Source organism: Hippopotamus amphibius, chromosome X (genome assembly GCF_030028045.1).
Source record: "Hippopotamus amphibius kiboko isolate mHipAmp2 chromosome X, mHipAmp2.hap2, whole genome shotgun sequence".
Classification (NCBI taxonomy): domain Eukaryota; kingdom Metazoa; phylum Chordata; class Mammalia; order Artiodactyla; family Hippopotamidae; genus Hippopotamus; species Hippopotamus amphibius.
Window position 1 is genome coordinate 120,386,889 of NC_080203.1, and position 21,211 is coordinate 120,408,099.

Consider the following 21,211-nt stretch of genomic DNA (forward strand, 5'->3'; position numbering starts at 1 on the left):
TTTTGGTAAAATACGACTGGCCCTATAAGGTTATTGCAAGGAGCTTTGGGTTACTCAGTAAGTTTTTAAAAGCTATATTTTGAACATCTGAAGGGCAAGTGTTGCAGGAACACCTTCTGTCTGTGAAGGGGAGTGAGCTGAGGAAGGGTTCTGTCTGCCTAGGAGAGGGAGGGGGTGTGAGAGACAGGAGCTTGAGTTCACAGACCATCAGAGACTTTCTCTAGCTACTCTTTAGGCTCTTTGGATCCTTTTAATTTTGGTTAATAAGCAGCACAAACATCCTGCATGGTTGGGGTAGGGAGCTGTATCTTTAATACAAAATTATTGAGTTAGGAAACATGGAACAGATAAAGATTCCAACCAACAGTCCTTTACTGATGCAAAACTTTCTTCTGACTCCTGCCATCCCAAATCACTATAGGACATAGTTCTAGGACTCTCTGCTGAACCAAGGAGAACACTCTTCCTTTAGCCAAGACCACCTTCAATATACAGGGGGGACTGTTTGTGGGGCTGCTTTTGTATGACATTAGTGGATACAGAATTTGCAATTACTTACTAGGGAGAGGCAGTAAGAGAAATCTTAGACCCCATTTCCCTGAATGAAGTGTTTTACTGAGCTCTCATGTGATAAAGTAAAAAAATTCAATACCAGGTTGTCCTAGGGGAGATATGTTTGCTGCTATAAAGTCTAGGAGGAAAACCTTCACAGCCGCAATTCCTTCACTTATTCAACAAATATTTATTGAGCTCTTTTCATGTGCCAGGAGCAATCCTGGGGGCTCAGAATACAGAAATGAATAAGACCAACAAAAATCTCTACCTTCATGGAGCTCCTATTCTAATGAGGAGAAAGGATACAGATAAGAAATGTATGTTGATGTTTGTCCACCAAAAATCCATTTTCCTCCCCTCCTTTGGAAAATGGGATACCAAACTATATTTCCCCATTTCCCTTAGAGTTAGGTGTGGCCATGTGACTAAGTTCTTCCTGATGAAATGTGAGTGGCAGTGACTTACACTACTTCCTAAATTGGGCTTTTAGACTTTGGTTGTGCCTCCTTCACTTTCTCTTCCCCTTTTCGGCCAGCTGGGAACTGGACCTGGTAGTAACCCAGCTTCAATCATGCATGTGAGAATAATACCCTAGGAGGTGGCAGGGCAACACAGTGGGAGGACCCCAGATCTCTGACTGACTGAAGCAGAGATACTGCACTGGGATAGACTGTTCCCATTTCTATGTTCTTCAAGCCATGGTACTCTGGGGTTTCTGGCTTATAGTCACTTGGCAATACCCTAACAAATATAATAAACAAATAAATATGTAAAACATGATAATGTCATATGGAATAAATGGAATGGGGAAAAACAAAAGCATAATGAGAATAGAGATGAACGGAGTTGCCATTTATTGAACTGGGGAAGACTTTGTGAAGATCAGGTTTGGCGGGGAGCAAGGGTTAATTTGGGGGTATATTAAGTTTGAGGATGCCTTGTGTAGACACCCAAATAAAGATGCCAGGTAGGCACAGATGGATATGTAAATTTAGAATGAAGGGGGCAATGCATCCGCACACAGATAATATTTAAAGCTGTACATTGGATGAGATCACCAGGGAAGGGAGGGAGAGTAAACAGAGAAGTGCTGTGAGAAGAGAGACCTGGGGCCTTCCAACATTTACAGTTTGGGCAGTTGAAAGGGAATCAGCAGAGGTGACCAACAAAAAGCCTTCAGTGAAGCAGGAGGAAAGCCAAGAGAGTTTGGCATCCTGAGAGCTGCATTCAAGGAAATTATTCACCGAAAGGCACTAAGGGACAGAAAGGGAGCACTACTCTGAGACCCAAAAAGCCCAGGGTGCTATTGCCATCACGGATCAACTATGAGAACTTCAGTAAGTCTCTTAATAAAATTGAGGCCCAGAGAGTTTATCTGTGTAAGGGGGCAGCTAAACTCAATGATCCAAAAGCTTCCTCTAAGCTATAAAACTTGGGAGGAAAAGAAGCAAAAGCAAAAACTTCAGTATGACTTAGTTTTTATTCCTTAGCTAGACTATAAGTGTTTTTGAGGATAGGGAAACAAGTCCTATATACCTGCATCCCCACATCCCCCACAGGCTAGAGGGTCTCATTGCAGATATACGGTAGATACAAGTATTTGATAATTCCATGTGAAACATTTCAGCCTCATCTTTGTCTGAATACTGAGTATTATAAATGCAACTGACAGAAGAAACAGAGCCAGGTTCCCACAAGAACAGAGTCTAGGAGGACACAGAAACGTGAGCTCCACGTGCACTGCACAAACACCGCCCATCTCCTGCCACCTCCTCTTGAGGCAAATCTTTTAGTTAAACCTTGAAACCACTCAAAGATGTGTCTCAAGTTTTTTCCCTTTTCTTTCTCAGGTACATTTCCTTCCCTGGAGATGCTCTAGAGGAAAGCAAAGCAGGCAGTCAGAGGGGAAAGGATCCTGGAGCAAAGGTACAGAGCAGTGAACTTCCAAGTGACTAATTGGGAAAAAGTTGTCTCTATCAGTTCTTTAACGGAAATGTGTAAATATCGTGTTCAGGAGTTACTTCTGATTGCTTTTGGCTACCATTTTCCATAGATACTTAAACTGATTGAAGCAAGGTTTTGAAGTGGCTTGCTTGTTCTTTTGGAGTCTCTTTTGGTTTGTATCATGCCACATGACAGCTTTTATGAACACTGTAGAATAGTGTATCTCCATTTTTTCTCCCAGCAATTCTATGGTGTAAATAGGGTGATTTTATAGTGTAAAATGCCAATGAAATTTGTGAACTGGAGGCCTTAATTTTTTAAGGATTATCACTAAATGTTACATTGGTTTAACCTTTAAATCCTCAGCATAATTTTTTCTCAGCTGTTTCCTTTTCAAATATAATAAATGAGATTTCAGGAATGTAGGCTATGAAATAATGTTAAGAACAATATTCTCATAATAAGCACCATCCTAAATGATTTCCCAAGAGCTTGTTGTTGAAAGACAAGCAAAACAGAGTAGAGAAGTTTCCTTAAAAAAAAAGCGGCAGCATTTTTGTTTGTTGGAATTAAAAGTCCACCAATAGGGGCTTCCCTGGTGGTGCAGTGGTTAAGAATCCACCTGCCAATGCAAGGGACTCGGGTTCGATCCCTGGTCTGGGAAGATGCCACATGCTGTGGAGCAACTAAGCCCATGCACCACAACTACTGAGCCCGTGTTTTAGTGCCTGCGAGCCACAACTACTGAGCCCACGTGCCACAACTACTGAAGCCCATGCACCTAGAGCCTGTGCTCCACAACAAGAGAAGCCACCACAATGAGAAGCCCTCGCACTGCAACGAGGAGTAGCCCCCACTTTCTGCAACTAGAGAAAGCCTGTGCACAGCAATGAAGACCCAATGCAGCCAAAAATAAATAAATAAATAAACAAATAAATAAAATTTATAAATAAATAAATAAAACATCATGGTATTTGCCTATAACCTATAAAAAAAAAAGTCCACTGATAGACCATTAAGTAATCATATTTAGTGGCCTCTTTTATTTTAACAGTTGTTTAAACTTAGGGAAAACGGAATGACTTGTCCAATTGCCTGATTTGGGCAACCTCATGAAACTCAAGTAGTCTTTTCAGGAGTAATAATGTTATGAGAATATCTTGTTTTCTCTTACAACTCAGGACTATTTCATTTTGTGTTATTAACATGTTTGCAATCTGGATGGACACTGCAATTACTCATGAGTAACTACATTTATGAGGAAATCTGAGATGTCTTATTGATCTAAACCAAGTAAGTGATTTAGAACTTCTTTTTCTTTTGGTGCCTGTTCTCTTTCCATTTCTTGCCCCTTTTAGACTTCATTTACCTGGGAAATGTGAACTCAAGAGGTGTTCATACAGCCTGCATTTTTAGTGACTGTAACAACAGTTTTCACAGTATGGAGGTGCCTCAAAAAACTAAAAATAGAGTTGCCATATGATCCAGCAATCCCACTCCTGGACATATATCCAGAAAAAACTATAATTCAAAAAACTACATGCACCCAAATGTTTATAGCAGCATTATTCACAAGAGCCAACACATGGAAACAACCTAAATGTCCATCAACAAATGAATGGATAAAGAAGATGTGGTACTTATATACAATGGAATACTACTTAGCCATAAAAAACGAATGAGATAATGTCATTTGCAGCAATATGGATGGACCTAGAGAATATCATACTAAGTGAAGTCAGAATGAAACAAATGCCATATGATATCACTGACATGTGGACTCTAAAATATGACACAAATGAACTTATCTACGAAACAGAAACAGACTCACAGACATAGAGAACAGACTTGTGGTTGTCGTCGGGGAGGGATGGACTGGGAGTTTGGGATTAGCAGATGCAAACTATTATATATAGAATGGATAACAACAAGGTCCTTCTGCACAGCACAGGGAACTACAGTCAATATCCTGTGATAAACCATAATGGAAAAGAATGTTAAAAAGAATGTATACATATGTATAACTGAATCACTTTGCTGTACAGCAGAAATTAACAGAACATTATAAATCAACTATACTTCAAAACAAACAAACAAGCAAACAAAAAACATATGGGGGGGAAAAAGAACTGTTTTCACTGCTTTTTGAAACCAAAAAATGCATTCACTATAAGTTCTTTCCTCTCAATATTAGTAACACAGCAGTTTAAAAAGCGAGGGAACTTTTCTAATAGGTCTAAAAGACTTGCATAGATAGAAACACTTTTATCTTTTCCTTGCAACCTCTTCTTGGTGCTATGAAAACAAGGTCTTTGCTACTGCTTTGTAAGATAGCATATCAGTTTGCTTTTTATCTGCCAATACCAGAAAATCTAATTAGGAACAGCTTAAACTAGCACTCAAATTTTTACGTGGCTAGGAATCACCAGGGCTCTTTTTAAAGTGCAGATTCTGATTTATTAGGGCTGGAGCATTTCTAACAAGCTCCCAGGCAAGCTGACGCTACTGGTAATCATACCGCATCTTGAGTAGCAGCGGCTTAAACAGTAAAAACCTTTATTACCTCAGGCAACAAGTCCATAGGAAGGAAGTTCTAGAGTTGGTTCATTCAGAAATTTAATGATGTCATCAAGAACCCAGGTTTTCTCTCTTTCCCTTCTGCCATCATCAGTATGTTGGCACTGGTCCACATGTTTGCCCCCTCATGGTTGCAAGATAGCTGCAGCAGGGCCTACTATCACCTATTCACCCAGCCATTGACAGAGGCAGAAAGACCAGTTTCTCCCTATGTATCTCTTTGAGTTAAGAAAACCCTTTCCCAGAAGACTTTCCCTTACGTCCAACTGACCAGAATTGTGTCACAAATTTGTTCCCAAACAAATCACCACTGATTGCCTTTGACTACAAGATTCACCCTACGGGGCTAGGAAGTATCCTGACCTTCCCTGAAGCACACAGCTTAAACAAAAATCAGAGTTCTATTTGTTACAGGGAAAGGAGGTAACAGGGCTGTTGGGTAGGCAGCCAAGAGTGTCTGCCGCAAACCATGTCCAAGGCTGGACTTCTAATTTACCTGGGCACTGCTTGGTTTCTGTAAAAAAGAATTCAAAGCTCACTTTAACAAAGACCACTGCAATGAAAAAATCTCTGTGACCATATGTCTAAACTTCAGCTAATGGATAACACATTCTAAACGATAATAAATGCAACAAATAGGGCCAACTTTAGTGACACTAATGAAGTCGATTGTTTATTTTTAGCACAGTTGTCCTTTGTTTTGATGGCTTCCTGTCTTAGTTCGGGCTATTATAACATAGTACCATACACTGGGTGGCTTATAACAGAAATGTATTTCTCACAGTTCTGGAGGCTAGGAGGTCTGAGATTAGGGTGCCAGCATGGTCGGGTTCTGGTGAGAGTCCTCTTCCTGCTTTACAGATGGCTGCTTTCTTGCTGTGTCCTCACATAGTGGAGAGCAGAGAGAAGAAGCAAGTTCTCTCATGTCTCTTATAAGGGCACTAAGCCCATTTGTGAAGGCTCAACTCTCCTGACTTAATCACTTCCCAAAGGCCCTACCTCCTAATGCTATCACATTGGGGGTTAGAATCTCAACATATGAATTCTGGGGGGACACAAGCATTCAATCTTTGGCTTTTCCCATCAACCCATTCTCAGGTCCAGAAATCCAGCACCTACATACGGCCTTTTTGGTCTTTTCAGGGGCCTCTTTTCAGGGGCCTCTCATACATTTCTCCAGGCCAAGTTTCAACCTCTGGACAGTGTGGCAGAGAAGAACTCGCCCTTTAGGGCACTAACTAATGGCTTCTAATGGATTCATTTTCTACCTTTCCAAGGTAATGTCCATTTTGTAACACAGGCCTTTAACAGCATAATCCCTAGTCTTAAGGACTGGCCTGGTTCATGAGGGAGGGTAGCTTAGTAGAACTTGGAGATGAACATAGTAGAACTTTACCATTTCAAAAGGAGACTATTTACAAAAATCAAAGATTATTGATCTCTAGATCTCATAATCTTAGATTTCAAAGGACCAAATGAGAAAAAATGTCACCTAAATAGTTATTAAGAGACTGCAATAGGAGAGTAGAAAGAAAAGAATGTACCATTTATGTGTTCTCACCATAGGGAGTAGCACAACCCTCTTTCTCCATCTTGAAACTCCTTCCTCCTGTGACTTTCACTGACACATGCACCCATTCTATTCATTCAAACACATACTGAATTCCTACTACATGACCAAAATAAACCATTCTTCATTTTATCCTAAAAGCCCTGCTGCTAAGTGAAAAGTTATTAAATAAAAAATGTTTCCATTAACTTCAATGGAAAAAATCATGATATACCTATCCCAACCCCAGATACCGAAACAATGTTTGCAAATAGAAAAATAGATCAATTGAACAGTGAAAACATGTTTCTATGTGTAATAAACAACTTTAAAGCAAATAACTTTGAATTCGTAATATAAGAAAGGAAGAGAGCACAGACTGAAAAATAAGTATGCTTACTACAATCAAGAGTATAAAAGTCAAGCTTAACTCTTTTTGCTTGAAACTGAAAACTATAAAAAGTGACATGGTAGATCTGGAAAAGAACCAAATAAAAATTCTAGCACTGAAAAAGATACCAATCCACACATTCATGAAGCCCAAAGAATCCAATGCCTAATCACAGCTTAATAAAATAACAGAAAACCAAAGACAAAGATAAAAATCTTAAAAGCATCCAAAGGAAAATGTCAGATTTTTCTTTAAAGGAAAAAGAGACAAAAAGAGCTGAGGTCTCAACAGCAATGGAATGTGCTGAAATAAAGTAACCACCAACCTACCATGTGCTGAAGAAAAATAGCTGCTAAACTAGAATTTTGTTCCTAGCAAAATAATCCTTCAAGAATGAGGTAAAATAAAGACACTTCCAGGCAAACAAACTAAAGGAAATTCTAAAGAGTGTGTTTCAGAATCTTCAACATCAAGGAAAATGGCCCTAAGTGGAAGATCATAGGAAATGTAAAGACATGGTAGACACATGCATTAACCTGAACTGAATATTGACAGTATTAAACAATAGCAACAACCAGAAAGAGAATAAGAATGAACTAAAAATGCACAACAATTACTATATAAGTAAGGCTGCAAGTAAATAGAATGAAAGTGTATCATCTGAGAATGGGATAAAGCCATTGATTAACATTAGACTTTATAAAATGTGCATTGTATTTCTAGAATAACTAGTAAAAGAAGAGAAAAAAGAAGTCATAATCTCCAAACAATAAGGGGAAAAATGTGAAATGATAAAATAGCCAACTCATCTAGATGGCAAGAAAGTAGAGAAAGGGGAACAATTAACAAACAGGGCAGACATAAAGTTCATGATAAGGCGGGAGATTTAAACCCAATCATGTCACAGGAGACACATCTAAAACATAATACTGAAAAGACTGGAAGTAAAAGAACAGAAGAAAGATAAACCACACAAACGATAATAAAAAGAAAGCTGGTGTTGTTATATCATTCCCAGACAAACTAGACCTTAATGCAAAAAGTACTTTCAGAATAAAAGAGGAATACTTCATAATGTAAGTCACTAAGAAGATATAACCACTACACATTTCTATCCTTGTAGCACTGTCTCAAATATACAAAGCAAAAGTTGAGAGAATACAAGGGGAAAAATTCACGATCGTAAATAGGATATTTTAACACACCCTGCCTGTAACTGATACAAGCAAACGGAATGTCATTAACGATCCTGAAGATTTGAAATACAGAATTAACAAGCACAACCTAATGGAAATAAAAGGGTACTATACTGGGCCATAGTGCAGATCTCAAATTTTAAAGGTCTGAAATCAGACCTTTCGAACACTGAGAGTGTTCTCTGATCACACTGTTATGTTGTTAGAAATAAAAAACAAATTCAAAAATAAAAAAAAAAGAAAGGAAGAGAGAAGAGTTGTTGGTGAGTGATAGTGATGGAGGGCGTGTGAGGGAATCATTCTTTGGAAGGTGTGGAGAGCTGTGATTGACTTTCAGACAGACATTCCATATTGGAGCCAGATGTGCAGTGTTGTTAATTTTCACTTACTTAAGACTTGGACACAGAAGATACTTCTGACATGGATGGCTTTGGCATAACAATAGAAGAAGTAGAATCTCTGGGTTGAAGAAAGAGCAAGCAGAGGTTCATTTGTCTTCTCGTAGTTCAACAATAGTAGTCCAAAATCAGATTGATTCTCCATCCACTGTATAAGATGTTTCAATTTTCTCAAATAGCTCATGAAAACTTAGCAGGACATGATGTAATTTCTTAGAACATATGACTGATTTTTTTTTTTTTTGGAGTATAGTTGTTTACAATGTTGTGTTAGTTTCAGGTGTACAGCAAAGTGAATCAGTTATATACATACCCACTCTTTTTTTTCTTAAGATTCTTTTCCCATATAGGCTGTTACAGAATATTGAGATTTCCCTTTGCTATACAGCAGGTTCTTATCAGTTATCTATTTTATATATACTACTATGTGTATATGTCAGTCCCAATCTCCCAATTTCTCCCTCCCCTCCATCCACTGGAAACATACAACTGACTTCTATCTTTTCATGATTTGCGAAAATCATACACAGGAGAATGAGTTCTGCGTCTTCACCCAACATTCACTATTTGCAGTTGGTTACCAAGTTAGCTTGCTAGATTAGTCTCTGCATTGTGTCTTTCATTGTTTCCCACTTTGCAAGCCATTCGGCACTAGTGTCAGCTACAATTGGCACACACCATTGGCACTGCCATCTCCCTCTACAAAGATTAAATCATGTGCTGCTACAGCTGCTGACTGCCAACGCCCCCCTGAAAGGAATTCAGGGGGTAGAGCTGAAATGAGGCACTCTGTGCTCTGTGAAAAACTGGCAGAACAGGTCTTTAGATAGTTAGATATTTTCAGGAGACAACTTTATGGGCCCATTTCTTGTATCTCCTTATATCTAGAAAAACACTAAAATCCTTCATGGTGACGACTGCTCCTTGTGACTAGCAGTAGGCTTCTGTAAACAATATGTGTTGATTGCATGTTTTTCCCTTTCACCAAGCCACATATATACTGAGCTTCCCCCGTGCCTCTTTGGAACCGTTTCTCAGAGCTACCTGTGATGCTGTCTCCCACGCTGCAGTCCTAATTTTGCCCCAAATAAAACTTGCAGCTCTCATGTTGTGCATGAGAGTTTTTTTAAGTCGACACTAGATTAGTCCAGGTTGGCTTCTTGACTCATGTGAACTCCTCATCCTCCCTTCTAAAAGACCTCCCGGCTTAGAGGTGGTAGACCTGGTGATTAAGAGCAAGGGCTGGGGGAGGGGCTAAATGGGTGAAGGAGGTCAAAAGGTACAAGCTTCCAGTTATAAAATAATTAAGTCATGGGGATGTAATGTGCAGCATGGTAACTATAGTTAATAATACTGTATAGCATATTTGAAAGTTGCTAAGAAAGTAAATCTTAAAAGTCTTTGTCACATGAAAAACAAACTTGTAACTATGGTGATGTAACAGGGAAGAGCTAAATCTGACTCTATGTTGGATCTCTTTCTCTCACTTTAGCCTTTGCTTTTTGCTACTTTTGTTATTATAATCATACATGATGGCCTGCCTCAGGGAATCCTGCCCCTCTGCCTGAATGTTAAAGTGCCTCTGTTCAGCTCACAGGCAGACAATCTGCCCTGCCCACCTGTGTGAATGGCTGCAGAAAAGAAGAAATTAACATATCTCCTCACTGAGGCTGGTCATTCCTGGAGATGTTTTGCAAGACTGATGGCCCCTTAACTTTACTTCCTCACAGCTTCTCCCTCTCTATTCTGCTCTTTCACTGTAATTATTCACAGCCTCTCCCTCTCTTGATTCTGTAAAACAAACTGGCATCCAGACCCCAATATGACGGTTTTTAGGTGACACTAATCTGCCATCTTCTCAGCCTGCTGGCTTTTCGAATAAAGTCGTATTCCTTGCCTCAACACCTCGTCTCTGATTCATTGGCCTGTCGTGTGGTGAGCAGAGCGAGCTTGGACTCGCCAACAGTGATAGATGTTAACTAGACTTATTGTAGTGATCATTTTGCAATGTATACAAATATCAAATCATGTTGTACACCTGAAACTAATCAGCTGACCCTTGAACAATGAGGGGCTTAGGGGCCCCGAGCTCCCACACAGTTGAAAATCACTTATAACAGTGCATGGAACACAGCTCTCCATAAGTGTGTTATTTTTGCTTCCTTTTCCTCTACTAACTATCCTTATGCTGCTCAGAATTATCTTCCTAAATCATCCTCATAATTGCTACCATGTATTGAGTGTCTACTATGTGCCAGACACTGTAATAGGCACTTTATACACAATACCCATTTAATCATTACTCATTATCCCGAGTTTATACATGAAAGTCAAACTCAGAGGACCCTGGGATTGGGACATGCACAGTTCTTGAAAGTGACAGCATGCCCCTACTTGACAAAAGAAGCCAAGAAAGAGGATTTTCTCCATGCTTGGCCAGAATTCTAAAGGGGGAAAAGGGTCGGGGGCACAGGTGGGGCTGGGCGAGGAGCAGCATCAGGTATCAGTGTGACAAAAATGTGAGGGAGAGGTAAGATTAAGGGCCAGGAGACAACACAGCCCACTCTCCCACCTGGAAACTCACACCCACCCCCTTCTGCTCTGTGCAAGGTCATGCTGGCTTTGAGTGCAGGGCGGAGAGAGGGCTGTGCCCCCTAAAACAAGCCCCAGCCCCTCTTTCCACCTCTCCTCTCCTGCTTTCCTACCTCTGACATGCACTGCAGCCAGAAGGAATTACTGTCTAACACTGTCTCCTCCAGGGAGCTTTTACTGATGAAAAAAGAATTCTTTCCTCCTTTGATCCCGCATCCACATTGATTTGCGCTTCTCTTATGGCACTTTCCTTGCCCTACTTTTTGGTGGTGTTCTTTGTCTTTGCCTCACCCTTTCTTCCAAACCAGTGACCTTCTGGAGGCTCCCCTCTGCATCCGCTGCCATGCCCACTCAATGCCTGCTGGAACCCCCAATGTGAATGCATGGCGCTATCCCCTTCCCCATTCTCCTCTTTCAGGGTCTCTGCTCTGTGGTAGAGGCGGTATATTATAAGGGTTAAAAATGCAGGCTCCAGAGTTCTGCGTTTGAATCTCAGTTCTTCCACCTCTCGGCTGTGGCTCTGGACAACTCACTGACCCTCTGTGCCTCCACACTCTCATCTGTGAAATGGGATTGTGTGTGGGAGTAAATGAGTTTGCAAACATAAAGGATTTACAATAGTGACTAGTTCTCAATACACCCTAGTGAAAGTTACATGGAATCTTACTTCCTGAAATCTAGTTCAATTTCAGTTCACCTAACAAAACAAAAGCACAGGCAGGGAGTTAACATGTGCTCCACACTTGCTACACATCCTGTCCGGTTGATTTGGGTGTTCATGTTGGTAGCAAGTCTAACAGGTAGACTGACTTTTCAAACACCTCACTGAAGGTCACCAAATGTAAAAAACTGATAAGGATGCTAACAAACTCATTTAGACTTTCTACATCCCATAATATTGCAAATATAAGTGTGTAACCCCATTTTTATTTACCAGTGGTTTATGGTGAAGGTAAAGTGGACTCAACCAGCAAAAACACTTGGAGGCTCTGATAATTCTGCCTTTCCCTCCCTCTTCAATTTCTGGGCGTGGATTTGGGTTTCTTTTCTCAAGTGACCTGGGTGGTGAATAGATTGTCCCAAGAGCATGAGGCAATTCTGTTCATGGTGTTCCCTGCTTCTCTTTTTCTAGGAAATCCACTTGTGTTCTAAGAAGATGATTACATTCACCTCTGCCCTCAAGCAAGTCATTGAAAAGCAGAGCTAAGGCCAAAGCTTCCCCAAAATAGTTTTGTAGAGATTCAGATGCATAAAATACTCAACTTCTAAGTCACAAAGTCTTAGAAACGCTCAATGGACAACCTGCCCATCTAATGTAATTCACTTCATGAGCAAGCGTATTTACATCATAGCGATGCCTCATTTATCTCACTTTTCAGGGAATGAGGAAACTCACAACCCATAATTTCTGAAAAATTGGAGCTAATTGTTTTGGGTGCCCAAATCTTTCATTTTGACCCTTTTATTTTTTTAAAAAATGAAATGATTTTGAAGTGTGATCTACACTGGCTGCTTTCTTTAAAAGAGAATACAGAAAATGATTTCGTCCAGGGGGACATCATCTCCAGCCTCTCCTCACCAAGACTCAGCCTGAGCACATCTTTTTCCCCTGGGAGCAGGCTCCGCTTCCATCCTCCTCTGTCCCAGGTGGAGGTGCCACCAACCTCACAGCCCCTCAGAGAAGCAGCCTCCACAGCGCCATCTCTCGCACCCCCCCCCTCAGCCCCCAAATCCTGCTGATTTGGTCACCTATTTCTCTCCTTCATTTCTATCTCTACTCCCACTGCCCCATTGCCAGAGCTCACCACCCCCTCTGCCTGGACTACTGGCAAAGCCACACCTCCACTCTGCATTCACTGATGGTCCACGTGAAATACTCACCTGCTCATGTCGTACTGTTGTTTGAAAATCATTCAATGGTTTCCAGTTGCCTGAAGGATAAAGCCCAAGCTTGAGAAGAGAGCATACAACACCCTCAGGAACACAGCCTCTGAGTCTCAAACGTTTCCCTCTAACCTTCTCTCTGTCTCTGTTGATGCCCAGATTGAAATACAGCTCTGCCTAAGTTCTTACACACAGGAGACTCGGGGCCTTGCTCCTCCATGTCCTGGACCTGGAATACCTTTCCTCCTTCTCTTTGCCACCTCAGTTCCAACTCTCCTTTTAGGATATGGCTGAGGCGCAAGTCCCTTCTTTCTCAAAATCCTCCTCCTCTTCTGCCCATGTTTGTTGGCTGCAGTGGATGCTCCCCCTTAGAGGTCCCATAGTGCCCTGTGCACATGATGGGGTCAAGGTGAAGACCATGCTCAATTTGACCACGTGGTGACATAGTTCAGTCCACTCACATTTCCTCTCCCTGCTTTCACTTTCAGTGGCCTCTCACCAAGGCCGTCTTGAGCACATTATTAATTGCTTCCTAACTCCCATGACATTCTGGACAGCAGCTTCTAATCTGCGCTGGCCTGGGGAATTGGATAACCAGGCTTATCAGGAATTGTAGATCCAAAAAAATGTCAAGAGTGGCTAGGTCTGTTCTCCAAAGAAGATATACGGATGGCCAAGAGGCACATGAAAAGCTGCTCAACATCACTAATTATTAGAGAAATGCAAGTCAAAACAATGAGGTATCACCTCACACCGGTTAGAATGGGCATCCTCAGAAAATCTACAAACACTAAATGCTGGAGAGGGTGTGGAGAAAAGGGAACGCTCTTGCACTGTTGGTGGGAATGTAAATTGATACAGCCACTATGGAAAACAGTATGGAGGTTCCTTAAAAAACTAAAAATAGAGTTACCAAATGACCCAGCAATCCCACTCCTGGGCATATACCCAGAAAACACCATCATTCAAAAAGACACATGCACCCCAACGTTCATTGCAGCACTATTTACAATAGCCAGGACATGGAAGCCACCTAAATGTCCATCAACAGATGAATGGATAAAAAAGATGTGGTACATATATACAATGGAATATTACTCAGCTGTATAAAGCAATGAAGCTGGGACATGTGTAGAGACATGGATGGACCTAGACACTGTCATACAGAGTGAAGTGAGTCAGAAAGAGAAAAACAAATATCGTATATTAACACATATATGTGGACTATAGAAAAATGGTACAAATCAACTGGTTTGCAAGGCAGAAATAGACACAAATGTAGAGAACAAACATGGACACCAAGTGAGGAAAGCAGGGAGGGGTGGTGGGGAATGAACTGGGAGACTGGGATTGCCATACATACATTACTAATAAGAAAAAAAATACCAAATTGTACACTCTAAATATATGTAGTTTATTGTCTGTTAACTGTATCTCAAAAGTTATTTTAAAAAAAGGTCCTCCCAATTAAAAAAAAAAAAGTGATTAGGTCTGAATATTGGCATTATGGGTGATATATTTTTCTTTCCACTATTCGTTTTCAAACCAAATTACCTCTAATGAATATGCACTATACTTATGATAAAGATGTTAAGAATACATACATTTTAGTTAGTAAAGATTTTAATCAAGCTCTGTACCTTAGGCTGATTCCTTAGAATTTCCAGATTCTAAGTGTGGTCCCTAGACCAGGACCAGCAGCTTTACTGGGGAACTTAGTAGAAATGAGAATTGGGCCCTACTTCAGATTTACTGAATCAGAAACCCTGGGGCTGGGGCCCAGCAATTTGTGTTTTAACAAGCCCTCCAGGTGATTCTGACACACACTCAAGTTTGAAAATCACTGGCTTAAGGAACAAAGTCCAGAGCGTTAACATAGGATTTGGGAACAACTGCTATTTCAGGTGTTCTGGAGATTTTTTTAGTTGTTGCTTATTTCAAAGTTTAGGGCCCTGTGTTTTAGGGGGTGTGGCTGCCGAGGAGCTGCTCTCTGAACCTTCATAGGGATTTGTTGCATTTCTTCTGAAAAGGAAGTGCCTAAACATGCTGATTTCATGAAGAGGTAAAATATGAACAAAAAATAATAGTCTCTCAAGCTAGGGGTGGGGATGGGGTGGGAGGGCTTTTGGGTGGGGTTGGGCTGCACCCTGCAGGCCTATAAGGCCTACACTGGCCCAGCTTCAAGACCAAAGAAAGGGCCCTGAGTCAGAAACAGACATCATGGTTCAATGGATGGGGCTTACACATTTGAAGCAGGGTCCTAAAGCAACACTCCATCATGTGCAGCGGACGGCAGGTGTGACATAGCGGCAGGCTTCACTCCCAGGGGGAAGGGAAATTACCAATTATAGCGGAATTGATTTCAGGTGGGCTCATTAGTTACCAGGGAAACCAGTAGAGGGGCATGCCCCTCGCCACCCCTTTGATAAGAACAGTCATTAGCTGGGGTCTGGGGTCTGGCGCAAGTACACAGGAAGGTCAGTCATGTGCAAAAACTAGTGCTTGTTACAAAATGTACATCTTTAAAAAAGAAAGAAAGAAAAAGAAAAGAAACAGTCCTTTGGCCTAGTCTCAGCAGTCACAGTACAGATCTGAAACTCCATGTTGAGTGTCCTTAGGGGTGAACCCATTAGGTCTTTCCAAACAAAAACTAGTTAATTGCACTAGTTGGATTTGTGTCCAGAAGCCAGCCAATTCCACTCCACACAGCACAGCCTGGGGGGGATTCATGGGTAGTCAGTTGTATAGTAACTTTTACCCACGGGGGTCCTTCTGACATACTGACATATGGGATCAGAAGATGGTGAGTCTTTCCCCCCCATTGTCAGTAGTCCCCACATAGTCACATTAGCTGGGTCGACTTTTCATGAGGTCCAGAGGAGGACGACAACCGCACCTCACTGTATACCCAGCAATTAGACTCATTTCACAGTGAGGCCAGTGTTGCTGCTCAGCGCTCAAATACATTTCCTCCCTCAGACTAGGGAAGAAATTTAAGACATCTAACAGGCACAACCCAGGCAAGATTGTGACAATTAAGCAAAATACAAGCAGTAACCACATTCTGACATAATACCACACCCACCTGTGGTTTTTGTCCTAGTCTGCAACACAGTTCAGAAAACTCAACTTTTCAATGATACAAGAACGTGCTAAAATCACATATACAGTGGCCACCTAGTTTTGCCTTGGATGTATGAACCAAAACTACTCCATTTTGACTTTCAAAACCTTTCCCTTCCTCAATGGCCAGAGCAGATGTACAATGCACATCTGAAAGACCACAAAATAGGCTGCTCTGGCCAGTAAAATTTAAGTGAAATCGTGTATAAGTCAGAATGACTTCCCCATACCTCAATATGTGTAGACTTTTCCATCATTTCCCCTTTTGATTGCAAATCTTTCAATACAAAGCATTGATGATCAAAATATCCATCCCTCGATGCTGGGTGCTGGCTCCCACCCCAAGTTCAGATCATGTCCCTTGGTGCTAGGCCTCCTTTATATTCGCCTAGTCATTCACAGTGCGAGAAAATTAATCAGATCTTGTGAACAGGCTCAGAGGTATGTTAATGGGAAAATGCTTTATAGGCTATTCATTTTATCACGTACCCAATTGTCACACAAGAATTGTACATGCAGGAGACAGTCCCATTCACCTGCTAAGGCTGCTCGTAACCCAAGAGTCTCCAATGTCTGGAGGGACCATGCAGAGAGAAAAGAAAAATACTTCAATTCTACCCACAAGTGTAGTTTACCAAATTGCTATAAATCATAACTAACTTGAGAGGAAGGGCTTCCCTGTATCTGGAAAACACAGATTGAAACCAGTAACATTCTAGACAAAACCCGTAAAAATTATAACCATATTCACCTGTTCCCTCAGTAATCAATCCTTTTGCTAAGTTTTTATGAAGCCATCAGGTTTTCCATTAGGGTTCTTTAAGTTCTTACCCAGTTTAGAAATATAATCTGAAATTTATCAGAGACCTGTTATTGTCAAAATTTCCTTCCTAAGGATCTTCCTGAAGGTGAAACACTTATGCAAAAGCATCAGATAAAACAATAACTGTCTATAAAAGACAAAAGACTTAAAAAGACACAGCTAAGCACCTGATTACAATGTGATCAATAAAGAAACCTGGTTACAATAACTAGAATTATGACTGATTATAATCTTAACCCTTAAAAACCTTAATCTCTGGCAAAAACCAAGAAGCAAGTAATTGTGCATTTCCTGATTAGAAAACATATGCTCTCATCTTCCTTTCCTAAGCAAGCAAAGGTAGGTAAACAGACCTGCTCAACAATTAATGTTCTGATATCTTATCCTATTTGAAATGACCCAGATAGTCAATGAATTCTCTTCATATAACTTAGTTTCAAGTTACCAAAATCTGGAAAGACTCTTTAGATAGACATTCCCAAAACATTTTCTTTTTTTTCTTTAAGAACTTTTATTGAGATACAACTGACATACAATAAACTGCATATATTTAAAGTATATAATTTGATATATTTCTCTTATTAGTAACGTATATACGGCAATCTCAATCTCCCAATTCATCCCCCCCCACCTTGCTTTCCCCACTTGGTGTCTGTATCAAAACATAATAATTTCTATAGAGTTTACCCAAAAGCCCTTTTCCCCCCTTTACTCTTAGAGATCACAGAAGATTAAAGTTCCAGGGAGCACAGGTAGATCATTTACATCTCAAAGGCACAAGAGAAATACTAATTCCTTCTAGACAGCTATAACCAATTACAAAAGGCTCACTTTGATACAATAGCAGAGCCATTAGAGGCCATTGTTCTCCAGATCTCTTGGCAGCCCCCACTCAGCAAGGACAGCCACCACAGGGCCCCACATACTAGTGGACAGCCACCCTGGGATTATACTCGCAACTTTCAGGCCCCACGTGCTAGTGGACAGCCCCTGCAACTTTCCACAACTTTCCATTCCCTGTCCTGTATTTCCCGATATCTTGGAGCTCACGGGAGTTTCCTTGGTCTCCTGGCAGCTCCGCCAATTGTTGGGCTGCACCCCGCAAGCCTTCAAGGCCTGTACTTGCCCAGCTTCAAGACCAAAGGGCCAGATTCAGCGACAGAGACATCAACGGTTTAATGGATGAGGGAGCTTACCTGTCTGAAGCAGGGTTCTGGAGCAATACCTCAACGTGTGCAGCTGACGAGCTGTACATGGCAGCAGCCTTCGCTGGGGTGGGGGAGGGGGGGTGGGGGGATTACCAGTAATAGGGGAAGAGGGACACGCCCCTCACCTCCCCTTGGATAAGAACAATTACTAGGGACTTCCCTGGAGGTCCAGTGGTTAAGACTGCATGCTTCTGTTAACACAAGTTTGTGTGCCCCATGCACAGTGAGGCCAAAGTGAAATGAGTTTGGAGCAGAGAAAGGTTTATTGCAAGGCCATGCAAGGGGACAGGATGGCTCATGTCCTGAAAAGCCTCAAGCTCCCCAAAGGGTTTTGGCAAAGCATTTTTCTTTCTTTTATTTTTAACTTTTTATTTTTTTATTTTTTACAATAAACTGCATATATTTAGAGTGTACAATTTGGTATCCCAATCTCCCAATTCATCCCCCCCCAACCCTCCCTGCTTTCCCCACTTGGTGTCCATGTTTGTCCTCTACATCTATGTCTCTATTTCTGCCTTGCAAACCAGTTGATCTGTACCATTTTTCTATAATCCACATACATGTGTTAATATACGATATTTGTTTTTCTCTTTGACTCACTTCACTCTGTATGACAGTCTCTAGGTCCATCCATGTCTCTACAAATGTCCCAGTTTCATTGCTTTTTACAGCTGAGTAATAATCCACTGTATATATGTACCACATCTCTTTTATCCATTCATCTGTTGATGGACATTTAGGTTGTTTCCATGTCCTGGCTATTGTAAATAGTGCTGCAATGAACGTTGGAGTGCATGTGTCTGTTTGAATGATGGTGTTCTCTGGGTATATGCCCAGGAGTGGGATTGCTGGGTCATATGGTAGTTCTATTTTTAGTTTTTTAAGGAACCTCCACACTGTTTTCCATAGTGGCTATATCAATTTACATTTCCACCAGCAATGCAAGAGCGTTCCTTTTTCTCCACACCCTCTCCAGCATTTACTGTTTGTAGATTTTCTGAGGATGCCCATTCTAACTGGTGTGAGGTGATACCTCATTGTCGTTTTGACTTGCATTTCTCTAATAATTAGTGATGTTGAGCAGCTTTTCATGTGCCTCTTGGCCATCCGTATGTCTTCTTTGGAGAAATGCCTATTTAGGTCTTCTTTGGCAAAGCATTTTTAAAGGCCAGGAGAAGAGGTGCGAGGGGTGGGGGGAGGCGGTGTTGCAGGGTAGGTGATTAGCTCGTGCACAATTCTGATTGGCTGATGGTGAGGCAGTAGGTTGGTGTCACAGAGTAACACTATTAGTTCTTAGGCTCCAGGAGGCCTGGGGCTATGTGCTCACGGTCATCAAGTAGTTAACATCTTCCACAGTGGGTGGAGGGGATGTCACATCTGTGAAACAACTCAGGAAATGTGCATCAAATACTATTATCTAGGTACTTCAAAGAGGAGCTAAAGCTGAGGACATATGCCTGTCCAGGGAAGGCCCCATAGGATCCTGCTTGGTTACACTTCCACTACAGGGGGTGCGGGTGTGATCCCTGATCTGGGAACTAAGATCCCACCTGCCTCCCTGCACAGGCCGGAAAAAAAAAAAAGTTGAGAACAATTACTAGCTGGGGTCTGGGGCAAGTGAGTCAGAAGGTCAGTCATGAACAGAAGACCTAGGTGAAACAGGCACTGGTCTGGCAGGGAATGTACAAAGAGCAAGAGAACCGCCATCTTGAGTGGCCTGAGCATACAGATGGATGAAGGGTTAGTTTCAGATTTCTTTTTAATGATTCCAGTCATGGAGATTTGGACATTTAAAAAATATTGGTCAAAGGATTGACTGAATATGAGAAAATTGCTGCTAAAAAGACACGGAGGCCAGGTGTCATTGTAGCACTAACTATGGCTTTGGGGATTGAGTATCATTAAGGCAGGTGCCACAGAGGATAAACTCAGGGAGAAGAAAGTATCTTTTCTTTCTGTTCCAGGGAGAGTTTGGGAACTGTACTTTGCTTCAAGCTCTGGAATAACTTGTCAAATTTTTATTTCTTTTCACATAAATTTTAAATTAAAAACACAATACAAATACAAAGTAACATGTGCAGACAGGTCACAAGGGCATGTAACAAAAAGTAACTCTTCCTTCTATCTTTAGAACCCTAAACTTTATCCTCAGAGGTAAACCACTCTTGTTTATCTTTCTAGACATATTCTATGCATATACAAATACATATAAATTCATATGTCCCCTTTTTGCCCCCAGAGTTTATTTTTCTATGTCTAGTAAGTTGTAACATCTAAGATGTTTAGAGCTGCTTCAATTTTTTTTCACAACTGTGTAGTATTTCATTGTATGAATGGGATTAATTTATTGAACAAGTTTGTTACATGTGGGTTTGCGAGTCCCTTCCTTCCTTTTCCAGCCTTTCACCAAGAGACTTTTTAAGCTGGGTGGGCTTCAACCATAATTAAACAATCTTCATTTGCTTCTATGTATTGTGTATGTTTTCTATCTCCACAATTTCAGATAACCTGGCATTTGGTGAGCAAATAGTTCCAAGGCTTACCTTTCTCCCTGGGGAGGCATTAACCATAGCTGTAAAAAAATTTTTGAGAAACAGGGAGTGATGTCAGCAAGATGGCAGAATAGGAGATCTCCCTTACTCATATTCCCCCACAGCAACAATAATTTGGTAGCCATCCGCCTGCAAAAGTGGCTTTGTGGCAGCTTCAGGATCCAGGTAGGAGGCTGCAAAACCCTGGTGGAGCCCCAGACTGCAGAGGGCCTTTTTGAGAAGGAAGGCCCACACCACATGGCAGACTTGCAGACTGTGGTCCCAGCTACAGACCCAGAAACAGCCTCATCTCCCTGTGGACTTGGCCACAGTCCTATTTGGCCTTGGGCCTGCCATCAGCACCACCCACTAAGGGACCCAGAAGGAGCCATACTGCCCATGCCTTGGATAACAGGCCCACCAATCTCAATTCTGGCTGT